The sequence below is a fragment of the Hirundo rustica genome, chromosome 6 (genome assembly GCF_015227805.2).
Source record: "Hirundo rustica isolate bHirRus1 chromosome 6, bHirRus1.pri.v3, whole genome shotgun sequence".
NCBI lineage: Eukaryota > Metazoa > Chordata > Aves > Passeriformes > Hirundinidae > Hirundo > Hirundo rustica.
Window position 1 is genome coordinate 7,480,631 of NC_053455.1, and position 26,823 is coordinate 7,507,453.

The following is a 26,823-nucleotide window of genomic DNA, read 5'->3' on the forward strand; positions in this document are numbered from 1 at the left end:
GTATGAAGCCCAACCCACAAAGAGGATAACAGCCATGAACTCACAAACATCCATTTCTAGTAGGCATCAAGGACCATAAGCTGGTGCAGTTGTGCCAAGTAGCCTTGAAGCAAGCTGTTTCTAACAACCTTAAAATAAAATCTTTCATAGTTTAAATAACCTTTGAAGTTAAATTCTGAAAAGAACTTTGATATTTTAGCTTTTTCTCCAGCCTGGAGAGGAAAACAAATATCCAGTGATCAGAATTCACTGTGGAATATTAGATCTGACTTTATTGTTTTGTTTTAGTACTACAGATACAAGCAAAATTGATCGAGACCTGACGCTTCTGAGTTATATCTTATACAATTTTATGACATTTTAAAAAATATTTTGAAACATTTCTGCTCCAAAAGCATGACAGGTCCCTGCATAGAAATCCTTAGGACACGGAACTCCAAATATACTCTCTCATTCATTCTCACTAGCCTCTTAAAACCTAGTACTTATTTTATGCCGACAGACAGAAGAGCCTTTTTCTAACTGCGATAAATCTGATGACAATTTACTTTTTATGAAGTATTATGTAATGCACTGTTTGTCTCCTGGATAGAATTTCTTTTTGACTTCTGACTTAGTTGGAAGCAGAAACAATTACTCCTGCAGAAGGGAAAGCTGCTCCTTCTGCAAGAGCTCCCATCCCTGTGTTTGCCTCTGCTGCCCTGCATTAATTGGAGATAGCCCTTGGTTCTCAAATCTTCTACACCAGCCAAAAGCTGGGGTTTGAGGTGGGTTTTGCTTGCTAGGTCTGGTGTGCAGTTTTAGCCAAACCACCCAGAAGACTGGAAATATTCCAGTTTGCACCTTTCCAGAGGCTGCCTGGGCTGGGTCCCAGGGCAAGGAGATACTCTGCTTCAACTACAGCTGAAAACTTCACCTTGTGGCCCTGAAGATGTTTGTTCAGCTTAATCTTTCCTAGAATAAAGCAAAAATGGATCTGAGTCACGAGGCCTGACTGGTGCAGAGCCCCATTGACACCTAATTGCGTCCAGTAGTGGTTTCAAACCCATTGCTTATTTTCTCTTTTCAGATGTTTTGCTCTGGTTTCCCAAAGCAGAAGTTGTAAAACACCTTGCAAAAGGCAGATCTTGCAGTACAGTATCTCTTCCTCTTTGAAAAGGATAAAGTCCCATAAATCCTGCACAAGAACTTGGTCTTTGCAATTATCTTCTCCAGGCTACAGACCTAAGAAACAAAAAATAATCAGCTCAGGCTGTGGATGCCTCATCCCCAGAATTAATCGTTCAGTTTTTTTGTCATTATCTCTTGGCTCTTTTGCAGATATTTTTTTCCAAGTTCATTTAAGAGAAATCTAAAAAAAGAAGCTTTCATTGCAGTATCAAACATATTTCTGTATACATTACCTCTCTGTATATTTGAAGGATGTCTCATTGTTCTATTAACTGTGTGTCATCTGCATATTGGCACAGGTTTCATGCCCTGGTTGTTCTCGGGGGACAATACCACTGTTCTATTGCTGGCACAGCCAGTATTCCAGGGTAACTGGTGCACAAGGGCAGTGTTATATTAAGTGCAACATATGCTAGAAATCAGAAATGGAAATGCCTCATCATTGCAGTAAGAGCACTACGCCAAGACTTAGCAGCTGGGACTCAATACAAAAATAGTAAACCTGGGTGAGAAGGGCTCATAGGAGGAAAAAAAAGGCAATAAAAGAAGCAGGAACTTCTAATTTTAATTTTCGAAACCCACTGGGGAAAGCATTCCTGCACAGACTTTCATCAACATAGAAACAATGAACCCCCAAAACAAGAGTGCTGAAATCTTCAGTGAAAAATCTCGAGGGTTTTGGCTGAATGCTCTTGTTCTCTTCTGAAGTGGTTGTTCTTTTTTCAGTTAAAAATGGAAAATTTCTGCCTCTCATCAAAACCTCAAGTTTAAGCGGAAAAGGGAAAACTTCTGAGATGAAGCTTCTACACCTTTTCAAGTTTTGTTCGTATTTTGTTTGTTGTGTTTTTGATTTCGTGTTTTTTTGCCATAGTTGTTTATAGAGCATATTACTAATGCCGTATGATTTTTTTTTTTTTTTTTTTTTTTTTTTTTTTTTTTTTTTTTTTGGCTGGGTGGAAAGGGTAAATATGTTCCAGAAGAATATAGTATAAATTTGTATTATTATATCACAAAGGAAAATATTTTCTTTGTCTCTGAAATTGCTAAGGAAACCTAGGGACTGGGGGCTCATGCCCCAGGAGGGCTCTGGCATGTGAGCACAGCAATTGTCTCCTTTGCTCTGTAGGGAGGCACCCAGCTTCATAACAGTTGGACTTGGTGACATTAAAGGTGTTCTCCAGCCTTAATGATTCCATGATTCCCAAATGACTCTATAAGCAGAGTGCTGTGTATTGTACTGCTCCATCTGTGGTCTCTTTCTGTGCCTGGAATGGATGCGCTGATGCTTCTGGTCCACGTCAGGAAGAAGCAGCTCCAGAAATAGTTGTAGGCTAACCCTAGCCAGGCATGGCTCTTTGTTTTGGAGTCAGTGGGGGCAGACTGGATGAACTTCTGACCTTAAATCCTTGAAAGATCAATGATGATCCTTTTGGGACTGTATGGAGAAGGCTGCAAACTGGCAAGGCTGAAGATGTCTAGGAGGGAGCAGCCTGTGGGATATGGGTTTTGGTAAACACTTTTGTAGAAAATTGTGGGTTGTATTAAACTGTTCAGTCAAGGAACCAAAGCAGGGCAGGGGTTCTTTGCTTGAGTTTTAGGTGTTTCTTGAGTCTATCCTTCTGTGCTTCTCATATATGCCCCCTCCTTTTCAACTTGAATCTTCTCACATATCCTCTCCCAGAGCTTTGATGCTCTGTGAGAAATACAACCCATTTGAGAATCTGGCATCATAGAAAATTAACAGAAAAAAAGGGAACTAGTGTTCCTATCTACAGCCTTTTTTTTTTTTTTTTTTTTTTTTTTTTTACAAAATATTTTTCTAAAAGTTTTTAGGAGAAAACATGTCATTCACTGTAAAATTCTAATGAGTGGTAGTGCCATTAACAGTTTCCACTTGCTATTCTGTTTATCTGTTTCTGCCAGTCTGCTGGTTCTCTGTACACTGATATACAAGGATATGCCATGGTGAGCAAAGTCAGAAATCTGACTCTAGTGCTGGCCCTTTCCACTAGTGTCAGGAGTCCCTGGTGTCTGCATGTGGGGATATTCATCTGTCCAATCTAAAACCTTCAAGTCTGATCAACAGTGCAACATTTCTGATAGATTTGGAAGTGATGCCTCACTGCAGCACCAGTTTGTTTGCCCAGACCAGTTTGTTGTTTATTGCTATAGCTGTTCTTGTGCAAATTGAATGGGCTGATGATATCGTTTGGTTTCTTTTCTTTCCTTTGTCTTTGGCATTCACGCTCTTTTCACAGCACTACTGCTTCTTCCAACACACATCTCACAAAAAAAAGTCTATAGAGTTGCTGGATCTGAGCGGAGCTGTGTGGACAGTGTTGGTCTGGCTCCTGCCAGCCTGGTCAATGTCACTGTATGAAACCAGGGGTTCACCGAGGGTAGGTAGGAAAATCTTTCCTGTGCAAGCTGGAAAAGCTGCCTTGACAAATTTCTGGCCAGAATTGTGGCTGGAAACACTCATTTACTGTTCTAGATGGTACCTGCAGCCCACACACCTCACCTGAAACCTCCTCAGCCAGGTCTGTCCCAGGTGTCACATAGGGCAGCAGCCTGAGGAAGGCTGAAAGCACAAACACCCCTGCATGCTGTGTAAAGCTCCCTTGGGCCTTCGAGAGAGGCACAGGCTTCTGCTGACGTTGGGGCTGCCACAGACGTGCACTGGTCTTGATCCTTTCACTACAGTGCATTGCTGTAGGCATCATATAAGAGCGCTCCTTGCGGGGCCACTTGTAGCAGCAGAGGGTAGCAACTTCGGGAATTAGTTCAAGGATGCCCTAAAAAACTTCCATCATCCTGCTGTGTGGTATCAGCACAAAGAGCAGTCAACGATCCCTCTTGCTCCATCCTGAATTTGCAGAGACAGCTCTGTTTCATCAGCCCAACTGTGTTTCATCAGCCCGGGCGCTGCCAGGCCTTTGAAAAGCTGATGGGCCAGGGAGGAAACGAGGCACACGAAGACCCTGCTATTGTGGTGGAGTCACGACCTTGCCGACCTCTGGCCCCCAGCTCACACAAACAATACTGTGACCAAATAAGACTACAGCCTTCAACAGATGGAGAGTCAATACGACATCACTGAAGGATAATATATTGATTTCGTTTAAACAGCCAAGAAAACCCAGAATACAGCAGTTATAAAGAACATGTTCTGCCCTCTAAGTTGACCTTTTAGAAAATTTGAACAGAGCTATGTAAAAAGTGAGAGAGAGACAGAGGAGATGCTCATCAAATTAGGAGAAGAAATTGCCTGAAAATGGTATTTGGGAGACCGAGCTAGACAATTTTTAAATAATAGAGTTAGAAACACAATGAAAATAGCCCTATCAAAATAGAATATATGTGACAGAATTTTTATAAAGCTTCACAAGGCTTCTGCAAATATAATATGCAAGCTGGGAATATTGGATTCCAAATAATAAAAAGCTCCCAGTCAAGCTCCATCTCATTGCAATGAGCTGTAGTGGCTTTAGGCAGATGCTAAGAGGTTGCGAGAAAGTGCTTAAGAAGTCTTACATAAGATATAAATGTGATGGATCCATGTGTAATAGAAACACTTTTGGGATAAAAAGAATCTCCCAAAAAATCACAGTAGAGGCAGAGGTGGAAGTTGTGATGGATTCATCTGTGTCTGCTGTACGAACTACAGCACAAGAAAACAATTAATCTCAGGCTATATCGTGAGTAGATTATAGGATCAAGGACGTTTTGCATTTGGAAACCAAATGCAAGGTTAGAACCGAAAAGTTAGAACTGAAAAAGGAAGATTCTTGGAGAAAATATCCTGTGGGCATAGGATCCAGCTGCTCTCCACAGCTGTACCTGTGACTTTCCCTGTGCTGAAGAAGCACTTGCAGGTGGAGTCCTACCAAAAGGTGAGATGATGCTGCACAGGCAAGGCCTGATTCTCATCCTAGGTGTGCAGGCATGAGCTCTGCTGTGCACCCAAAGTGCGGTCTGGATTGCTACATCATGTACAGTTTGCTGCAAGGGGAATTTTAGGCAGAGAGCAGCTGTGTAATGATCTCTCTGGCACACAAACACACTTACACACTCCTGTGATGAATAGAGACCTACACAGGCTGCCTCTCCCTCTGACTGCACAGTGACCCATTCCTAGCCCAACAAATGTGATGCATCTTCATAGAATGCTTCCCAAAAATAAAATGGAAAGTTTAATCCTCCCCCCCAATGTATTTTTTTTTAAGCTTTCGCAAATGATGTTTCTTTCTGCTGTAATTTAGGATCTGTATAAATATATTCTGCTGCAAAGGGTGATAATTACCACACCCACACGATTTTATAATACACACATCTAATTGTAGTGCAGTTATTTGTGGCAGCCAGGCACTGAAAATATACTTTTATTGTATGCCTCTAAGCAACGACAAAAAAAGTCTTTTTACTTCTACCTGAATGTATGCTTTCAAGGCATTTTTGTTTCACCGAGCTAATCTGCTTTTAGATTTTGCTGTTTGTGTGGGTTTCAAAATTTCCCTTCTGCAATTAAAAATATAGGTAATTAGTAGGGACATAAAAAGACTCTTTGGGAACGTCTTGTCAGTGTGTCACAGTGTCTTGTGCAGATGCCCAAGCTGAATCCAAAAAAGGTGAAGGACTTTCCCATTGGTACAGCAGAAGAAAATATAGATATTGCTATTTCTTGTGGGTCAGCCTGGTCAAATCACCACTTTGACCAAGGCAGAGGGGACAGTCATGGTCTGTTTTCATTCTTTTATAGATGTCTTGCCAAAGGAGAAGCCAAGTCCTCCGACCCCTTTCTTTCCTAAGAAGCAGCAGCATTTTCCACAGCTAACCCTACTCCCAGAGGATTTATCTGCACTGTCCAACAAACCAGTGCCATTGTTTGCTCTCACATCCTGATCTCTTGATTGCCAGCACTGCATGAATGTCAAAAAGGCCCTCAGAGGCAATCAGCTATTTCTCTTCGGATGTAAATCCCAGTATTGTTCCGGGAACCCTTTCTCCAGGGGCTGTTCCCTACAGGCAGTCCCTATAGTTACCTGGTCTCTGAATTCATGTCTTGATCTCTCCCTGCATGTACCTGTGAGGGGCAGCTCATTCCTAGATAGCTTTCCAAAGTCTGGATTTACCAGAACTTGTCCCAGGAATTGCTGGAGAGCGAGGCCTGAGCCTGAAATGCTCATGTCCTCATGTGGTTTGAGCTCCCCAGATTAAGGATGCCTGAAAGGATTATACACTGTTGCCAGAGGCCTTCATCATCCAAACCAAGATATCCTTGCTGCTCACCTTTTGCAAGGGAGAAGAAAGACTACATCCAGTGCAGTCAGAGGGAGCTTTGGGTCAGATCACCTGAGGTCCTGCATCTGGCAATTTTGAAGTCCAGGCAGAAAACCAACCCCCTTGGGCAGAAAACACAATTCAACAAAGCCCATAGTGAGTCACAGGGATGGAACTTGCCTCTGCTTGATGGAAGGAGACAGAAGGAAATTGCTGTGACGCCTAGGGTGGGACATGTGAGGGATGTGTGCTCCTGTGCAGTGTCAGGGATGCTGTGGGGTGAGTCAGGCTGGGTTTTATCAGGCACTGTGCAGAGCAGTGCCTTTGTGCTTCCTTGGGAAATTTACCCTCCTGAGGATAAGCTGCAGCAGTTTTGACTGTGGAGGGGAAAAATAACTCAGTTCAAAGGCAGAGTTTCAAAGTTGGGCTCATGTGTGGGATTATGGCAGAAAGAGTAGGGCTGGGGGCAGTGGCTAGAAGGGGGCAGGGAGAGAGCTGGTACAGAAATTGTGGCAGCCTGCTGGGCAGCAGTGCAGGCTCCACACTGTGTCAGGATGTCAGAGCACTCTCTGAGCCTTATCTATGGATCCCTCCATCTCAGCTTCAGGGTTTAGAGCAGACCTTTGCCAATCTTCAGCTCCTTCTGTCCTTGGGGTGTTCCCTTTCACTCCCTGGAAAGAGCTCTCCTTGGAAACAATGCAGAAGGCCTGTAGTTCTCAAAGGTAGTGAAATGGTTTGATTGTACCCCGGTACCCTGCTCCCTGTGAGTGGATTTACATGATCACACTCTCTGGCAGGGCAGAAACCCCCTGCCCTCTGCCTGCAGGAGCTGTGGGACCTGCAGGAGCCCTGGAACTTTCCAGCCTGGTGGCACTGTCAGGACCCCACTGCCCTTGTGCCACCACACTGTTCCCTGAAGGGCACCCTGCGCCTTTCCCATGGCTAAAGCAGGGACAGGACCAGGCTGCCAAGGCTCTAAGGGCACAGCTGCAGCCTCCCGTAACAGCTCGTTGCCAGCAGGCAATTAATCTAATTGTCCAATTTGAGGGACCAGGTGGAGATGCCCCTTGGGACCTGCTTCCATTCTGGACCCTCCGACCCTCTCTAGACTGGATTTCACTCTGAATTTTCCATGTACTCCTGTCCTCATTTCTTCTCTTCCTCATTTCTTCTCTCTCTCTGGGGTTCCAGAACAGATCCCAGCATCAGCCCCTCCAGTCCCTCCATCCCTTCATCCTTCTAGCACTTCCTAGAAACAATTTCCAAATCAGCTCTAAATGTGAATCTTTTCTTCTGGATCTGCATTGCCTACCTTATCTATTCCATGACTGTGAGCATTAGGAATTTATGGAGATATCACTAAAGCCCAGCCCTGAGGACTTTCGTTGTGTGGTCACACAGCAAACTCCCAAAACACCAGCCTGGCCCAGCATCCCCCACTGTCTCTCCAATACAATGACAGTAATAACTTTGTAGTCTAGCTGTCTTCATTGATTCATTTGGATCATTTTTGAATAATCTTGCTCAGCACCTTTTTCAAATCCTGGCTCATATTGATTAGAAAATCTGGAAAACATTAGTTCATTGGAGGTAAACAAATATGATAGAAGCCTTGAAGATAAATATGTCAGGCATGTCACCAAAAGATAGGTCAAGTATTGATTTTTGTCTGCCTCCATGCCAAGGTGAGCCAGGCCACACAGAATGAACAGCTGGTGACGTGAGGAGACTGCAGAAAGTCACTGCTTTAGGGGTTGTTTACGTGGACTCGAGCTAGAAGCAGTGTCACAGCACCTAGATCAGCAGCAGGGTGTGAAGTCTGGGATGCCGTGGTTGTTGCTCAGTGAGCAAGGTGGCACAGCCCTTGGGGAGTACAAGCAGATGTTTTCAAGGCACCTTTCCTACAAAGCTCAGCTGGATTTTTTTTTTTTTTTCCTCTTTGAGAGGATGCTGTTCCTCCTGCTTGGGTCTGAGAGATGAACTTGGGGAATGCCAGTTATCCTGCCTAGCAAATTAGGTGCCAAGTACCACTGACTCTCCCTGCGAGTGCAGAGCTGCCCAGTGCTGGGAGGGTTTAATCTCAGCAGGGATAAGTCTGAAGCAGGCTGGAAAATCTTCCTGGGCAGATATGCAGCACATTCACTCGGAATTACATTGCAGTGTTTGTGCTCCAAGACACAGGACCCCAGGTGTCCTGGCTTTCGTGTCTGCTCTGCATTCCTTATAAGTTATTGAGTGATTGGGAATTAAAAATATCCCTGCGAATAGTCTGATTTGACAAGTACGTGCACAGATAATAACGGAAAGCTTTTATTATGGAAATAAAGTAAAAAAAAAAAAAAAAAGCCCAGACCTTGTTTATTAAAGCTTTAGTTGCACTGTGATGTGTTACACTTGATGACTCACCCCGGGAGCCATTGGGACACGCATACTAATGCTGCAGGGCAGGAGGCTGGGCCACGAGCAGGGAAAGATCATTCCAGTCAGGAGGATGACTGAAAACAGCTCTGCTCATCCACTACCTGCAGCTCTGCCGTGAATAATGTGCAGAGCACCTTATCTGGGTCCCTAATCTGTTTAGAGGCATGACTCACACATCAGGCCCGTGCCAAAAGATGACGAGGGCAGATGTGAATGCTGGGGCTGAGAAGCCCCCTCTGAGCGATGGTGTCCCTTGGTCCTGGGGCTGAGCCAGCGATGAGCCTGCAGCCCGGTGCTGGGGGCATCCCCCAGGAATGGCAGGGCAGCGCTGGGGATGATCCCTGTCACCGCCTCCTGCTGCTGCTCTGGTCCTGGTCCTGGTCCTGGTGGGTGACCGGGAGGCTCGGAGCCGGGAGAGAGCGGTTCAGCTGCCAGCTGGAGCGTGCTTTGAAAATGCAACTGCATGAGGAGCGTGTAACAGGCTGAGAGATGCCCTTCCTCCTCAAGGCCAGGCTTTGTTAATTCGAAGGAGCCTGTCCAAGCAGCTGAGAGGAGCCCGGTGAGTGCGATCTGTACCGGGGCCATTGCTGTGTGTCCAGCCCTGACCGGCCCACGCCTGCCCATTGCAAGGTGAGAGGATTTGCTCCTCATCATCTTCAGGGGTGGGGAATTGCTGTTACTCTGCTGGCTCCTTTAAAAAATAGCTCAAACCTGCCAAATCACTAGGGAGGCCTAGAGCTGCTGAGCTCCTGTAAGAAAGAAAACACTCGCTCTTGAACACTGCTCTTGAAATGATAAAGTACCAAAGTTTGTTGCTGACGTGGGGGATGCAGGGATCCTTCACTCAGACAGTTGCATGGGGAAGATGGAAAAGATGTCAGGAACAAGGCAGACAAGTGGATTCACAGACTGGGATCTGGACTGTTACTGAACTTTACAACCACAGGAGGATATTCAGACATCCTCAGGTGGTGCGGGCTCACTGTGGAATATCTTGGATTCCTCCCTTGTGACTACTGCTGATTCTAACTCTGAAGCTTGCATCTCTGAGGGATGTCTGTGTGGATCAGGGCTGGGTGATGCTGATGGAGCGTTGCAATATCTTTTCCACTGAGTGACAGGCAGCATATGAATCATCAGCTGGTACTGAAGTGAGGTGGGGAGGGGTGTCTGGGGTGGGCAACCATCTCTTTCAGTCTCATTTCCCCATTGACAGGTCTCCCCAGGGCTTGTCACACAAGGCTTGTATAGCCAGGGCCTCACTCTTGGTTTTTATCCTGGGAACAGTAACAGAGTAATTGCCTATATAGGATGAGAAAGTAAACATCTTCATGGCTCTTGGGGAAAAAATTCAAAGAAGACCCCTAAAAAAATATAAAAGAAAGAGCTTCTAAAAGGCTGGTGTCCTCTTATTTAGATGCTGCAGGCATTGCAGCATCTAAATAAGAGAGCCTGGCCTCTGTTGCAATTCAGCATTTGGTGAGAGCAGGCTGTGGGGCCCGAGGCAGGTCAGCCCCTGGGGAGCGCCGAGGGGCTCAGCCAGGAGATGTCTCCCACCTGCTGTCAGTGCCTGCAAGAGAAACACTGAGGGCTTTGGTGTCTAAGTGGTTTTCTGGATCTGCCTCTTGGCAAAACTTCTGCTTATTTTAGAGCATTTGGGAAATCATCTGCACTTTTCATTAGTTTCCATTTTGGGTTCCTGCCTTTACCCTGCACTGGGCAGAGGCAGCCAGGTGAAATGGCTGAACTGAATCCATCTGGACTAGGATTTTGTAGGAGTCTCTCATGAAACCAATTAGTTCTCCCATGCTGTTCAGACCTTCCAGCAGTGCTGTATTCAATACAACTTCTGACACACGAGTTCTTACAGAGGTGTTGTGCCGCTGGTCTAGAAACTGCCCACGATCTGCTGTACCCTGAGCAGCTTCAGCTACCACGGGTGAGAGCAAAGATTGTGACTGCCATTGCCTGTGCAGAAATGGTAAATAAACAGCTATTTCCACTTCTCTTTAGGGTCTGATCCTCTCCCCCCACCGTCAACAGGGGGTGGGCAAGGGCAGGGCTGGAAGTGCTGCTGCTGCAATTCTTGTCCCTTGTTTATTCCTCAAATAAACCCTTTCATCTAGCAGCTGGCATTTTGGCCCAGCTGTCTTTCCTTGGGGCTTGGCAGGAACTGAGATAGAAACTTTAGCTTGATAGAAAGAGATGTTTGGTGCTGCTAAAGGGTGCTGGGGGTTCCCTGTGCAGGTAAAGAAACCCTCCCAACATTATCAGCCTGCTCCTAGTGTTGGAAAACACACCAGTTTAAAACTTCTTGTGTAACTTCAGTCAAGGGGCTTTGTTTGCCTTTGCCCGGGGAAAAAGAATCTTATGTTTCTTTCCAGGTCATTGTTCCAGCAGGTGAGGTCTGACGGACTCAACATATCAACAGGCTGGGAGTAGCCCAAAAGATAAAGGGCCATCAGCAGCCACCTAGGAACATCTACCCCAGACTGCCTCTGGCAGAGCTGGAGACACCTCCTCCGGAAAAGACTGATAAGAAAATCAAGGAATGAAAATAATTGACATCAGAATCGAAGAAAACCGGATCCAATAGGAGACCGAATACTAAGAACTACGCAACTTGGGACCAATGAACACTGACCCAATTCTTTTCTATGAGTTTTGGCTGTATAAAGGATCTGAGAAATTTAGTAAAATTAATGTGTCATGGAATGATTCTCTCTGCACACCCGGGCTATGTGTGGTTGAGATGATGTCTGTGGTACATCCTGGCCAGAACAACATCCTGGCCAGATAATAAAGTAATACCTAGAGTCTCTAACTTTAAAAAATGTTGGGGGGTTTTGTTTTTCCCACAGTTTCGGTGACACTAACAGTTACCTCCCGATGTTCATCTACTTAGACTTCAGCCTCTTCAGTGGTCAAATGGGAGTAATTTAGTCATTATTTCCAGCAGCAAATTGACTCCATTAGAGTTCAGCTGACCGATGCTCCAGCTGCTAAAGGGGCGGGAGTGGTGCTGGCTGACTGCTATAAATTAGCTATCATCTGGGGTCCGGGCTTGCCTTTACATCTCTACTTTCCCTCTCTGCATCCCTTACAACTCATTTCTTGTTCTGATGTTTTTTTTAACCTTTCCCCTCCCCCAGTGCCCCTTTCATTCCCATGAGCACTGACAGGCTGGCAGGATTCTCTGCTTTGCCCTGTGCCCCTGAGCCCTCTGTCTTGGGATGCTCTCCTTTCAAGCAGTGTGACATGGGCGCTGCAAACACATCATTCACTGTGTCCCCTTTGACTTGTACTCTGAATCTCCCCTTTCCCACTCTCCACCTTTGGTTCACAGCAAGTTGTGAGTCTGAGGGAGGGGGAAAAATCCCCCTCCCTTCATGGCAAATCCATGCATGGGCACAGATACCCCCAGGGCTTTGTGTCTAGGAGCAGAAACTCCAGCCACCCCATTGTGTTATACTGACCATTTGTTAAACCTTTAAACTCCATCTGTTTAGGCTGAAATTCTTTTAATGACTGGACATGACCAATTTAGTGTTGATGTTCCAGGATAAAATGGGCTCATTTTGAACTTTGGTGCCCACTGTTCCAGCTGGTAGAGCATGGACACTGGTTTAGTGACATGTACACAGCTTTGCTAGGGATCATTAAGGGCTGGTGTCCAGCAGCACCAGGAGAATCCAACAGATGTGATTTTCTTATCTCTGGCACGCCAAGGCTCTCCCTCTCCATTTGCCTCTCCCTGTGCTGGGAGAGAACCTCTTTGTTCTGCTGATTGTTTCATTAGGAGATTACAATTCTGTTGTTAAAAACTTGTATTTTTTCTGTTCCCCCTCCCAATATTCATCCATGTTTACTGTTCTAGTTTTTTTCCATCCATTTTTGTCTAAACTGCTGCCCTCTACAGCATATGTTGATGCACAAAGAGGTCAGAGCCACAGGGATCTGATCTTTGAGATGAAACTGTTCAAGAAGAATGGCCTTCAAACACCTCTCCTCTGTGTGGTTCTGAACGTGTGGGTTCAGAAGTGGAAAAGAAACTACCCAGGGAACAAAAAAAAAAATCACACTAAACAAAAAACCAAAACAACCAAAAGTCCTGCTAGAGCTAAACATTTTTATGCAGGTTATTTGGGGGGATAAAAGCCTTCCACATTTCACTCTGTATCTGCAAGGTACAAGTGCCAGCAAAGAGGAATGTGGCAGAAGGTGACCTGATTTTGATTACAGCTCTTTCTCAAGCATTTGATGTTTTCACTAGTTGCATTGGGGTATTTTGTTTAGTTGGTTTTGGGTTTTAGTTTGTTTGTTTGTTTTTATCTTTTCCCTGTAACTCAGGAGGGCAAAAATGAAACACAGAAACTGGAGATCTGGAGTTTATGGCAGATTTGGTACTGGTCTGGGATTTAACTGTTTTAGCAGAAGGATTAGGTCTTTGAGATTCTTGCTGTATTTATGACTGAGGCATGGGGCCAAAATAACCTGAAAAACATTAAACAGTGAAAATTGGCATTTGACAAGCAAAGGGAGTTATCATGCCTAAAATGAAATACATAAAGCACACAGAGATTCAGAAGTCTACAGGAAAGGAGACTGAGAAAGAAAAGTGATGTTCAAAGTGATACCACCACAAAAAGTGACACACTAAGCTGAATGTGCTGTGGATTCATAACACTGTCCTACTAGAAGATCAGCAAAGTCTCAGATGAATCCTGTAACATCTACTTCCAACAGTCATATTAGTTTTGACAGTGATTCAGAATTTTGTGGCATAAATTTGAGTAGTTTGCACTGAGTATATAATGCCACTAATTTCGATTATCTATAATTCAGAGGAATGGAGAGGACCAATGGCAGTCCTGTAGATGATCTGATAAGGAGGGTTACAGGATGAGTTTCTGGCCTGGTTGTAGTTGGGTGAAGCACCACTGGAGCAGCACAAGTTGTCACCAGCTGAAAACAGGAGCGTTAGGCACTGAAAGTCAGTGACATCTGTGTAAAGTGCCAGGTACAGCAAGGGAGATAAAGCTCCACATTACACTCAGTGCAGTGTAGAGCCATGCACATGGAGTACTTTGTAAGAATGAGGCTTTGTGTGATGGTTCTGGTTTCTTTTTTTTTCTTGCCAAGGTCGGGATGATTAATACATGGGAAACATAGATTTCGAGTTCAGATTTGAATGTTTATTGTTTATCTATGTACAGTCTTACAAGGTGTGAGCTCTAACTAGCAAGTTAGAGAAATTAGGTAAAATGGAACACCTCTGACTCTTTCCAAGGTTATTTAAACAATAATTACCCAATAATGAGGTGACACCTGTATTATTAATATTTTTGACCCAATAATTACCACCTAAGGCCTTTTTCACCCTATTTCAGAAAACCACCCAAACCGATGAAGAAGAAGGAAGAAGAAGGTGAAGAAAAAGGACTTAACGCGCCAAATCCTCCATCTTGACTCACATGTATTACTATATACTAAAATCTTAAATCTAAGTTTCCAGAATTCCAACAGCTTTGAGTGTCTCAAATTGGAAACAACAACTGCAAACAACAGCAGTATTATGAAACTGTCCCTGTATCTGGGTGTTATTGCCATTTAGAAAGGCACACATTCAGAGTAATGGGAAACATCTTCAAATCCCAGAAAGAGTGGTGAAAAAGAACACTGAGAAAGTGTCAAATCCAACAGCCGTAGCAAGCTGGAGTGGCTGGAGCTCGGCCATGACATGGGCAGAACTGATGGATTTACTGCTGCTGGGAAACACTTGTGCTGATAATTCAGGGTGATCCGTGGGTGCATGATAGAGGTGCCAGAGAGGCTAATTTAATGTTGTCTGAGGAAGGCAGAGTTAGAGGTGTGTTTCTGAGTGTCTCCCTGCCCTCCAGAGCTACTTACAAGCCTGTGTGGTGCTCTGCCTTTGGCGGCACAGAGCTGATGAGTCTGTGATACTGAGGATGCCATGGTCAGCAGATGGCACAGCTTTCAGTGACTCTCTGCCTCTTCTGTGCTGCATCACTTCCCACTAATGGTACAGACACTGCCACTTGAGAAAACACCTCACAAATAGCACTTCGGGAAAGAATTTGGACTTCAAGTGATGGCAGATCTCCCGTGTTCCTGGTAGGTGTTATTTTTGTGAAACAGCAGCAGCAAAGGACTATTCAGTGCTTATTTTCTGGCAGAGCTTATGTATCACTAGCTCTCCTCATGTTGTAGTCTTTTCAGCTGTATGAAAAGAAGTCTTTATATCACATGAAGATATTCAGCTCTTTGAAGGCAGCCTTCAGTTGGGTGTTGCATTTCTCTGTCAAGCACTCTTACTGCAGTGGCGTCCTGGCAATTTGAGATGGGGTGGTTTTTTTCCTTAATTTGTTTTAAAGGAAAAACAGAGGGAAGATGTCCCAATAGTTCAGGTACAGACCACTGGAAAGATTCATTCTGTCACCATCTCTGCTTTGGATGCAGCCTCTGGAGGGAAATTGCATCTTCTTAATTTCTTCTTTATACTTTGGCTGTTTAGGGTTTCTGATATGTCAGCAGAGGAGAGGTAATACCTGTGGATGTGGAGGCTGTTATGCATTTCAGCAGCCCCCCCCTGTTTGAGAAGGTTGTGCACAAGCCAGGGTGCTTTGGGGTTTTCCCTGCGGAAATCAGGGCTGGGTGGCCCTGAAACCAAAACTCCTCCATGAGACCTATCTCTGTGTCAGAAAGTGGGTAAATGCTGACCAGTAATTTCTGATTTTCTCATCATGGGTTTCACGCCACAAAATAAAGGCCCTCACAAGTTCTGAACTGACTACCTCCTACACCTTTCTGCTGCACTTCTCAGCTTTCATTAAACTTCTTAAAGGAAATCAAACTTTCGGTGTCTCTTTAAATAGGTGCCTTTTCATTATTGATTGAGAGAGTGAAATGCAACCATTTGCTGCAATTCACACTTCTAGGGATGTGGCTTACACAACTTCTCCTTGAGCAACCTGTTCCACTGTCTCACCACACATATAATCAAGAAAATACTTTTGATATAGGAAGATGCCTGATGAAAAAACAAGTACTGGGAAAGAATATCTTTCCTTCCTGCTGTATCCCATACCTTCTCATGCTGCTTTTGATTCTCTCTGTATGCTCTGTTCTGTCACATCCATCTCCCTCAACCTGGGGTTCCCTCTTCCCTGCTGCAAGCACCACTCTCACCTTGTACTTCTACTCCAGAAGGAATGAGTTTGTCCCTGAGTTCTCTTTGCTCCTGGCCCTTGGCAGCTCTTCCTCACTTTCGGGATTTGCTCTCACGTTTCATGTGAGAGACCTCTGCTTTTTTAAGTGTGAAGGCACTGGCAAAGTTAGACACATCAATCCTCTGTCTATTTACAGGTCAGGTACAGGACAGGCAACAGCAATCTGAGATTTCCTGTGCTGCTTTACACATCCCTGACCTCTGCAATGACCCAGACTTCTATGGAGGGTAAGAGTTAGTTCAAGCTCTGCATCAGATCAGCTCTTAGCCCACAGAATATCATGTGGGATGGCTCAAATATGCCAAATTTTGTGTTGTGATTAAGTGGAATTGTCCATGATCTATTAAGATCTGAGCAAATTACAGCCACATTAATTAAACATAGGGACTCTGGTTGAGCCTAAGCCACAGATGGCATCCCACAGATGGAATGCCACTCTTGATATTCACAGAGCCACTCAGCCCTTTAACTTCAGCTTGTGCTGATTAGTAGAGCAATTTATTTTAGATGCAGCTATTGGCCTTTGCTGAGGAGAGTGCTGTTAAATGGATATCACTGACGAGGGCCCAGTATACACAAAAAGGGGCAATGGAGAGCAGGGATAATGGAAACTCCAAAATTATCAGCTGTTCTTCCATCCCAGCCTTTAAGAGCAGCAGGAAGGGAATTGGGCACTGAGTTCCAACTGATATTCCGCAACATTTGGCTATTTTACTGCTTTAGGTGCCTTTTTTTAACTGATTGTAGTAGTGATCTGTCGGAGGATCTTATGATTAGGTCCTCTAATACTCAGTGTGGAGCTCCTTTACAAGAGAAACACTTACCCTTCGAAGCTGAGTCCTAAAATCATCCTTGTCTCTCCCTCCAGAAGGCTCAAGTTATGGCTCACTAGGTTTTGTGTTGGCTTTTTGGCAGTGCTTGTGGGAAAGGTGCACAGCAGGGTTTATTTAGCAGGAATGGCTATTGGTGATAACCTAGAATGGGGCCCCATTCTCTTCAGCACTGTGCATCTTCTGTGCCAAAGAGAGGAAGGATTATACAAAATAAAACTTCTTACATCCGTCCATGTGGAAGCTGATGCACGGATATGAAATGACTTTTCCAAGGTCATACAAAAAATATCTGTGGCAAAGCTAAGACCTAGCACAAGACAGCCAGAGTTCTAGGCCAGCACAATAATGTCAATTATAGTCATTAATGTCAAAGGAGGAGGAGGGAAGAATAGAGGAAAGATATTTCTGCAAGGAAGAGGATGGTGGGGAGGCATTTAACACTTTAGATCATCCCAACACTCTGTGTAAAGATGTGTGGGATTCTAAAATCAAAAGAGTTTTCTCTTCAGATGCACCATTTGTTCCAAACATTAATTTTTAGTTAGAGAGGTGGGAGGGAATTTGCTATTACTGTCTTTAAAAGACGCCAGCCTGTTACATTGGTAATAGTGCTGGAAAGGCTTGTGAGCTTCATCTGCTACAGGGCCTCTGTCTTTACTCTAAGTGGCCAGGTTTTCCTGAAAATACAGCGTTTGTCCTGATAAACGTTCATCTTCAGAAATAAGTTGAAGGTAGTTTGGAGGTGCTGGTGTGGGTTCTGTTAAGCTGGATCAGAGCTGGTTTGTGTCTTTCAGGCCTTTCTTGCTAAAGGCAACACTGGCCAACAACCACCACCATGTAATGGCACAGCTCCTGGAAGAGTGGTGGACAGTGTTACTGCCAGGCCCTGGAAAAGCTGGAAGCTCACTTTTTTGGAGGACAAGGAGAAGAGCAACCCAGTGCTTTGGCAGCTGATGATTCACCTTTCTCGCTTCAGACAGCAGTGAGGCAAGAAATACCTGGGGACAAGTGGCCCCAATATCGTGAGAGGGGCATGGACTCAGTCTTTGGGGCATGGCACGGACTATGGAGCTGGGAGGGCAGAACACTGGAAAGACAAAGTTTCCCACCTTCTCAGCAGTCCCCTCTCTCCACTGACGTCTCCAGAGGACCATCTGCACCCTGTAATAGAAAGTCAAGACCCACCAGTTTAGAGCTGTGACGAAACAAGGGCGATTCGCCTTGGACTCTTGTCCTCTGCAGCTGAAGCACATTTAGGTCCTTTCATGTGGGCTGTGGTTGTCCTGGGAGTGCTTTCTCTGCAAACAGCTGTGGGGAGCACGAGCTTTCTTTAGTGCAGCATCTGCAGTTGCTCCTCGCTTGGCCAGCAATAGAAGGCTGTGGCTGTGCATCTGTCCATCATCGTGTGCGCTGGCTCCAAGCCCAGACCTTTGGCCAGGACTGCTCCCACTTTGCTCCTCAGCAGTAAAGTTTGTGATAAACCTCCTGCCCTTTTCATGCTTTGGTGGAATCTGAAACAGAGGTGAAGTTGTCTTGAGCAGGGGTTTCTTGTGCACCTAGAGGGATGTTTGTCCAGAGCACTCAATATCAGCAAACCAGTGTGCAGAGCTGCTCTGGGGCCAGAGGCTGCAGATCTGAAGGCTGAGCTGAAAAACTCTCAAGTTTCGTGGTGGGAGATATCTTTATACCAGTGGACAATTTAGTTCTCTCTCAAATTTCTGTCTGTTTGGAGGATTTCTGGGAGTCAGGGCTATAAACTTTTTAATCTGATTTGGAGAGAAAAAAAAAAAAAATGGAATAATATGTTTCAGAAAAAAATGAAAATATTTTTCTTCCTACAGGAAACTATTGTGTAGGTTTTCATTTATACTTTAAATAAAATCTGTGAAACGTTGGACTTTCCAGTAGTAGGGAAATGCTAAGTTATTACCATTTCTGACTGGAACTATGCTTTTCTTTTCCACTTTGGCCTTGTTTTCCTAGTTAATTTTCATTTTCATCCTGAATTTTTTAGGTCAGAATTAGCTGAACTTGATCTGGTGATTTTGCCTGCTTTACTAGATACCTGCAGCCTTCTAGGAATCCATTAATCTCATGACTTTTGAAAGGTCTGTTTTTCTGTCAGTATGTTTCTTTGATAAGATGTTGGGGTGCTCTGCTGGACTTAATGTTCTCTTGATCTTGGTCAACCTGAAGCTCTGCCACTGTCAGCTACCAGAGTTTTGCCCAGAGACATATTGAAGCCTTTGTAAGGCTTCTCCTGGTTTTATTGTTTATGCAATTAGAACTAAGTTATTTGTTTTCAAACTAGGGAACGACCCTATTTTTTTTTTTTTTTTTTTCTGTTCTCCATCACATCTGAAAATGTAGTTTTCAATACAGACACCAGCAAAAATTTATTCCAGACTGTAATTAGTTTTACCATCAGGAATATTTTATATAAATTCTCATAATATAGATTCCAATATAAGGCTTAGCCATATTTTCCTTTAGAAAGCATTTTTTTCTGTGCTTTCTTCCCTGGCTTGATAATGTTGGGTGATTTACATCTTCCCAAAAGCATGCTGTTGGTATATAAGGCTGTTACTGGTATTTACAGACTTCTTTGAGTTGTACTCTACAAGAATCACTGGATAGAGTGGTGAAATGGAGAATGCTGAAAATTATCCTTTAAAAATAGTGCTGAATGTTTTTATTGTCTGCTTGCCTTGATATGATGAGGGGCAATATAAGGGCAATAGGGAAAAAAACAGTTTATTCAGAAGGAGATAAAGATATTAAATGGAGAGTTCCAGTGTTTCGTCAGAAAGCTCCTGAAAACTGGGGAAAACTTAAGTCCTTTTCATTCTGAAGTGACCGTTTCATAAAAAATCCACCAGACTGTCCCATCTGTGTTGATAGCAAAGCTTATTGATTATCTCCCTGTATTCAGGCTGCCCTTCCTGACCCTATTTAATTTAGATCCTGTGTGGGCACTTATCTTTGTGGTCACTGTGGTTTCATGTTAGTGACTGGAAATTGATACACAGGGCTGGAGTCTTCAGCACTGGCTCGCAGCCCCAGAAGCCATTAGGGCCTGTCACCTTTGGTCACCATCTCTTCTGTCCTATCTCAGCACTGATAAGCTTCCTGTGGATACGATGATATCCAACAGAATATCGTTATGCTGTTGGGAAGAGACTTTCCATCATTTCTTATCTGTCGGTTTAAACTGTTATGCCCATGGGCACGGAATGATAGGAAAAGTGGGAATGGCTTTAAACTAGAAGAGGTTTGGAATAGATATTAGGAAGAAAGTATTCAAGGCCAAGCTGGATGGGGCCCTGAGCAACTTGATCCAGTGGGTGGCAACTTGATCCAGTGGAGGGGTTGGAAATAGATGCTTTTAAAGGCAATTTCCAACCCAAACCATTCTAGGATTCTGTGTTCCTATGATGTGATGAAACACAGGGGGCCTTCATCACTGGAGCCTCACAGCCGCTGTCTGTGGGGTGCTTTCCTCTCTTCCAGCGTGCTGCTGCACAGCCACGTTTACTTTGTGGGCCTGGAGCGAGTAAATTCAGCTCCACACACAAAAGTCCTATGCATCTAGGCTGGGGGAGGATAAAGCCCTGGATTGTGCTACCCATGCTCAGAAGCACTGAGGCGCAGCCGGGCGTCCAGGGGAGCTGCGGATTTGTTTAAGGCGGTGGGTTTGGCCAGCGTGTGGCAGGAAGCAATCCTGAGGCTCAGGACAGTGCCAGGAGAACAAGGAGCCTGTTATAAAACAGGCCCCAGCAGAGAAAAGGTAGCACTGGGAGACTTCAGAAGTTGTTTCACGGGAGAAGCCAGCCTGTGGCAATGAGTCCCAGGAGGGAAGGCACCATCAGAGGAGAAGGGGTGAAGGGAGCTGTGAGTGAAGTGAGGCACACGGTTATTGGTTTGGAAATGTCCCCTACAGTGTGGGTCTCCTACAGTGCCCAAGGGGGCTATACAATGATGCCTTGGCTGGATGCTGTTAAATAAGGTTTTAAGAAACAGAAGACAAAGCATTATAGACTGGAGGGGTTGGGACTTCAAGACTGCAGCCAAGGGCTCTTTCTTCCCCTGCCTGCGGGCTTCTGAGCGCAGCGGGCCGGTCTGTCATTAGAGCTTACTCAGAGCCGCTTCAGCCCAAATCACCAATATGATGGTTGACTGACAGGGGCCATGGAGGGGGAAAATGGCAATTACAAACTAAATGGAAAGGAGGAAATAATGGAAAAATGGAAGTTACAGAACAGAACTGGCCACAGAGTGGAAAGGGACTTTGTGGAAACTAATAAAGCATCATTACCTTTGCTAGAAGTACATGGAGCCCTGCAGCGGTAGAATGTGAATCATAAAAAGTGATGCCTGCCCCATACCAGCCAAAGACCTTGGATCAGATCACGCTGGCCTTTTCTGTCAGCCTTTTCTTTGTTCTTCCACAAAAAAAGACAGGGTAACTCATTGCTGTGCCCGTATTCTTCTGGTTCCCCTTCTTCTACTCAATATCATCATCATGCAAATATATTTAATTTAATTTTTTTACCATTTGCTGAAGAAAGGTAGTCTTTATAAACTCTGAATCCTGGGCTGTAAGAGAGTTGAGGACAGGGGACAAAATTAATACCTTTTCACTGCTCTCTAGACAGATTTTTTATTTCATTTTTCCTTAAGAGTGTGTATTCAGTGACCATTCTTGCTTTTCCACCAGAGGTCTGATTACCTTGTAGCAGTCCAACGTAGTTTTCTACGGGTATTAACCAAGCTATAAGAACTAGAGATAGAAATAAATCTACTTTAAACTACTTCAGCTGTAAGAATGTATAGAAGACCTTATTTACTGTGAAATTAAACAAGGACAGATACCTGTTTACAATCCCTGGCGTGAAGCCAGCAAATGTGTTTCATTACTATGGCTAGAAAGAAAAACATCCTCTACAGACTCTTTTTTTTTTTTAACCTAAGTAAAAGAATTCAGAGAAGGGGAATGACCTGACTTCTTGTGTTGGACTAAAAACTCAAAACAGGGAAAATAGGATGATTTGGTTAAAAAAAGATCTCGAATCATGTTCAGAAACAAATTTCTCAACAAACACTAACTCATTCCTTGTACCTGCATTTTTACTGAATATTTGGGAAGAAAAGCTTGAAATGCCAACAACCATTCCTTTAAAAAAGGGAAAAGAAAGAAGAAATAAAGAAGCCATTAGCTAACTGCTGTGTGTCAGCTGGTGAGCTTGATCAGTGGTGCATTTTACAGGGTTGTGCACTGTCATTATAGTAGTTGATTGTCCCTCAGAAATAAAATATTAGCATGCATCTGATTGGAGAAGTTCAATAATAATAGCAGATAGTGATAATACATTGCAACCAGGGACAGTTAGCAGCAGCAGCAAAGTACTGATTAATTGTCTGTTTGAGGCCCATCTTGTCCCTCTGAATTTAGCCAGCTGCCAAGAACTGCTTTTATGTTCTGTTCCAGATATCTGGGTTTGGATAGATGCTCTGACTCCCTCCACTCTGTCCATGCCTTCCTTGGCATAGACAGTTGTGACTTTTAATTGCAAGTCTTGCCCACTATGCAAACTACTTGTTCAAAAGCAGTTGGTAAGCCGAGGGTCTTGCTTTAGGATGGTGCTAGTGGGATGACCCAAAGCCCTAAATGTCTGATGCACATCTACACTGTAAACTCAGAGCAGAGATGGTTTTGTGGTTGCATGTTCATTTTTGTGAGACATGGGATTTCTATCTGGAAAAAGCCTCAGATGAGCAGTGATAGCGCAGGGTGCGCCAGCAAACAATTGGTGTCCTGAAATCACAGGACCATGTAGTGGTTGGAAGGGACCGTAAAGATTTAGTTCCAACCTCACTGCTGTGGGGAGGGACACCTCGCAGCAGTCCAGGTTGCTCGGGAAATTGAATCCTGCTTACCTTTCCTTCTACTTGCCCATACATTCTTGGTCTCCCTAGCCCCAGCCCCTATAATTTTCTGCTTTGGTCTCTTGGGGGTTGGCAGTGCAGGCTCTGGGGTGCAGGTTAGCTCTGCCACTCTCTCAGCCAGACAGGCATCAGCTGCCTCCTGTTTAAACCCCATAACTGGAGGAGCCCGGCTGCATGATAAGATTCATTATTGCCGGCGCAGTGTGTGCTAATGACTCTAAATATCTTCTGGAGGGAGCTCATGGCTTTCCAGCACACAGGGTGGGTGGAGTGCTCTATCTCATGGTGTCAGCGTCCCCTTTGCTGGGTCGGGCTTGCTGAAGTGCACGTTTCAGTGGGAAAGGGAAGACAAATGGATATATTTCTAATTTCTTGCCTGTTCCTTCTGCAAACAACCCTTCCCTTGAGCCTGCAGATTTATCACAGCTGAGAGGGAATTCTGTGGCAGCTTCTTATTAAAATATTGGCAACCTATTACTGCTCCTTACAAATGATGCAGATGGATCACTGACTGAAAGAGAGCTGAAAGGCAGCTCTGTCTGAGGTGAAATGCTCTTTGTCCATCACTGCTACCTGCACTTTTCCTTGCTGGAAAGCAGATTTTAATTTTTTTTTTTTTTTTTTTTTTAATACCTCGCCTACCTCAGCAAATAAAGATCTTAAAAGTTATTCCAGAGGCTCCCTTATCTTTTTACAAATATCTATGGTCTGTGGCTGTCCTGACCTTGAATTGGTTACCCGTACATTTCTCACATCAAGATTAGATTATTGCGACTGCCTCCTGACAGCCTGGCCTGATAAGACCCTGTACAATTTCCAGCTGGTGCTGAATGCTGCTGCCAGGCTCCTGTAATAGAGAGATGAGCTCCACATTTCACCTCTGTCCAAAGCACTGTGTTATTTGCCAGTTAAGCAATATATCGACTTGAAGAGTTCCCCATTAAAGACAAACCGTTCTTTTTAGCCACACTTACGCCCGTGAGTGCTTTGAGAAGTGGGGTGAAGGCACAGGTAGGTGCTGCCTGCCCCTGTAGTGGTGCTGGGAAGGGCACTTGGCACCTGGCCTCACGTGCCAATGCCTGGACTGCATTAGTGACAGATTATTTGTGGCTCACCTCTAAACAGGGTGGCAGGAATCCAGCCTGTTTTCTCCTGTATCTTTTTATTTTCCTCACCTAAAATTGGTACCAGCCGTGTCTGTAGTGTCCTGGCTGCCCTGTCCTACTGAGTGGTCTCTCCTGTGTTTTCCAGAAGGGGATGCAGAAGCTGCAGCAGTTCTGAGCCCTGCACCTCAGCTCGCTCACAGCCTGCTCAAGGCGACCGTGTGGCTCAGGGAGCATCACACGCCACACACCACTGAGTGTTACTGCAAACACCCTGAGCCTGCAGGAAACTGCATGCTGCCAGGTGAAAAATGACTGACAGGGGGGCTTAACAGGAGAAGGAGGTGCAGGGAATGGTTGAAATGCATTATTGTGCATAAACTAATAAAATCCGAGGTGGGTGAAGGACCTCTTAAAATGGAGATGTTCCTTTTTTTCCCTGTATTTAAAAATATTTTCAGTTTCTGTGATTGGTTGGGAAATGAAACTAGGTTTTGGCATTAAAGCTGCTGATGTTCTTTCTTGTTTCTTTCCTTTTTCTTAGAACTATAAAGTTTTACATCCTTGATATCTGGGACATACTGAGAGAGAGGAGGAACTGCAGGTTTTCACAATTATCCTCCCTACTTCCCCTAGGCTGACCTCTTTCTTTCCTGCTCCAAACAGCTTAAATGAGCCTCTCTCTCCCAAACAGGGATTAACCCCTCTTCCAGGCTCTTTCTGGTATTACCCCACCAGAAACTTTCAAATCTTTTCTTAAGAGACAAGTTATGGATTGAATAAATGTTTGTTTGTTTTCTGTGTGTTTTTCCCGCGGTGGTCAGGCTTACAGGAAAAAGTGAATACTCCAGCCTTTTTAATCTTTGATGACAATAAAATACCAGTGATTGAGACAAGGTGGATGCTTCTCTTCCATCCCTCACTGGATCCTGAGGACACTCAGCTTTCACAACAATGAGCTTGAGGCTATGTGCGATTCAGTGCTGCTATTCCATGATTGTACAGATACAGGTAGAATGGGTCTTCATTGAACATGAATTTTGCTGTCGTATCCAAGTGGGGTTTTATGTTGTTAACCAATTTTATATTAACTGGAAACTTTTTACCTGCCATTAGCTGCATAGGCAAAAGTGAAGTACTACAGACTTGATAGAGTTACTTCTCCCTCTCAAAGGCTGAAACTCTGCCAGGGAGGAAGAATATTGTGTTACTGTTGTTAATTGACCCTGAAGAGTGGAGAGGATGGTCAGTGAAATACAGATGTGTGTCACTGGTGAGAATCCCTTCGAATTATATATTAGTGAGCAACAAGGTAGGGAGAAGATAGTAAAAAATCATGTGGAGGTGCTTTGCTTTAACTTCCTCTGCACATCTTTTGCCAGTTTTTGTAGCTTTCACAATCCAAAAACTTCTCTTAAATATTAAAAACAAAACAAAACAAACAAAAAAACCACCCAACAAAACAAAACAAAAGAAAACAAAAAAAAACCCCACCAAAAAGAAAAGAAGAGAAATGCTTCTAAGCAGATGAGCTCAGTCTGTTTCAAGAAATATCATGTTCACCAAGCATATGCACAGTACTCAAATTATCAAATTAGCTAATTTCTTCTTAGCAATGATAGCTCTAGAACGCCCTTGACCTTCCAAAGGGGAGAAATTTGTACTACTGCAGTATATAGGATTTTAATATTAAAAGAGGCTAAATAGCAAAAAGTGGAAAGCTCTTTGCCTCCTCTTTGGTAAGAAGTGAGCTAATGCCAGCAATTTCCATGGCAACTGCAAACAGACTGTCCTGTTCACTTCCATGTTATAAATAAAACAAAAATATTCTCTAAATTACGTGCTGTGCCTACATGTATTTGCTGTCACCATGTTCAGCAGACACTGGGAAATATTTCTGTACACATTTGTAAGAAAAGAATACAAGATTTATGCAAACTGCGTAGCCTTGGTGGGCTGTGTTCCTTTGAGGAAATAATAAAAATAACCTGAAAACAATGCCACCCTTTTTATTGCTGATACTCTCAGAGTTTCACAAATAATTACAAGTCCAAAACCTATACCTTTCCAGCAGCTAGTATACACAATAATAAACTTGCACAGGTTTAAAACAGGAGAAAAAATTAATTTAAAAAAGGGCAGGTGATGATTGGGATTTTTGCCTTTTTATTTCTGATGGGTTGCGCACAACAGAAGGACAGCAGGTATGCGTTCTAAATTTGTACATATTCCAGTAGACCAGACCTACACTGTGTGCTCTCACTGCACCTTGTATTCTGTTCTGTTTTCCATAAAATAGATCTATTTGAGTTCACAGCGACTCTTTAGGTGGGGGCAAGCCTTCATCCTGCCCTTCTTTAGGTCTTGGAAGTGCCTTTCCCATGTGTGCAAATACAGGGCTCCGACAAGGCTTTGGAGCAAGGGATAAAGCACGTGATCTTGTGCAAGAGCAGCTCAAGAACTTTTCTTGAGCTTCCTCAGCCCCAGCTGGTGTTCAGGCAGAGGGCAGGGCCTGCAGGACATCCTGGTACTGCTCACTGCCTGCTCTGGGAAGGGAGGTATATTTTTTTTGGGTGACCATCCCAAATGCCGCATCCCAGCCATAAGGGAAGGACTGGGAGAGGTGAGACAAGTCCTTTGAGACAGCTGCTGCTGTTCCCTCAAGGCTGAAGTACCTTGGAGGAATAACTATTGCTGCTAAAAGCAGAAAGGTGCATTAGGCTGAACCAGTCACTCTCCCCAAGGTCTTTACTGGGACTGCCCTGTCCATTTGCTGCTTGTTGAGAATTCAGCAGTACAATTACTCACTGGCCGGAGATG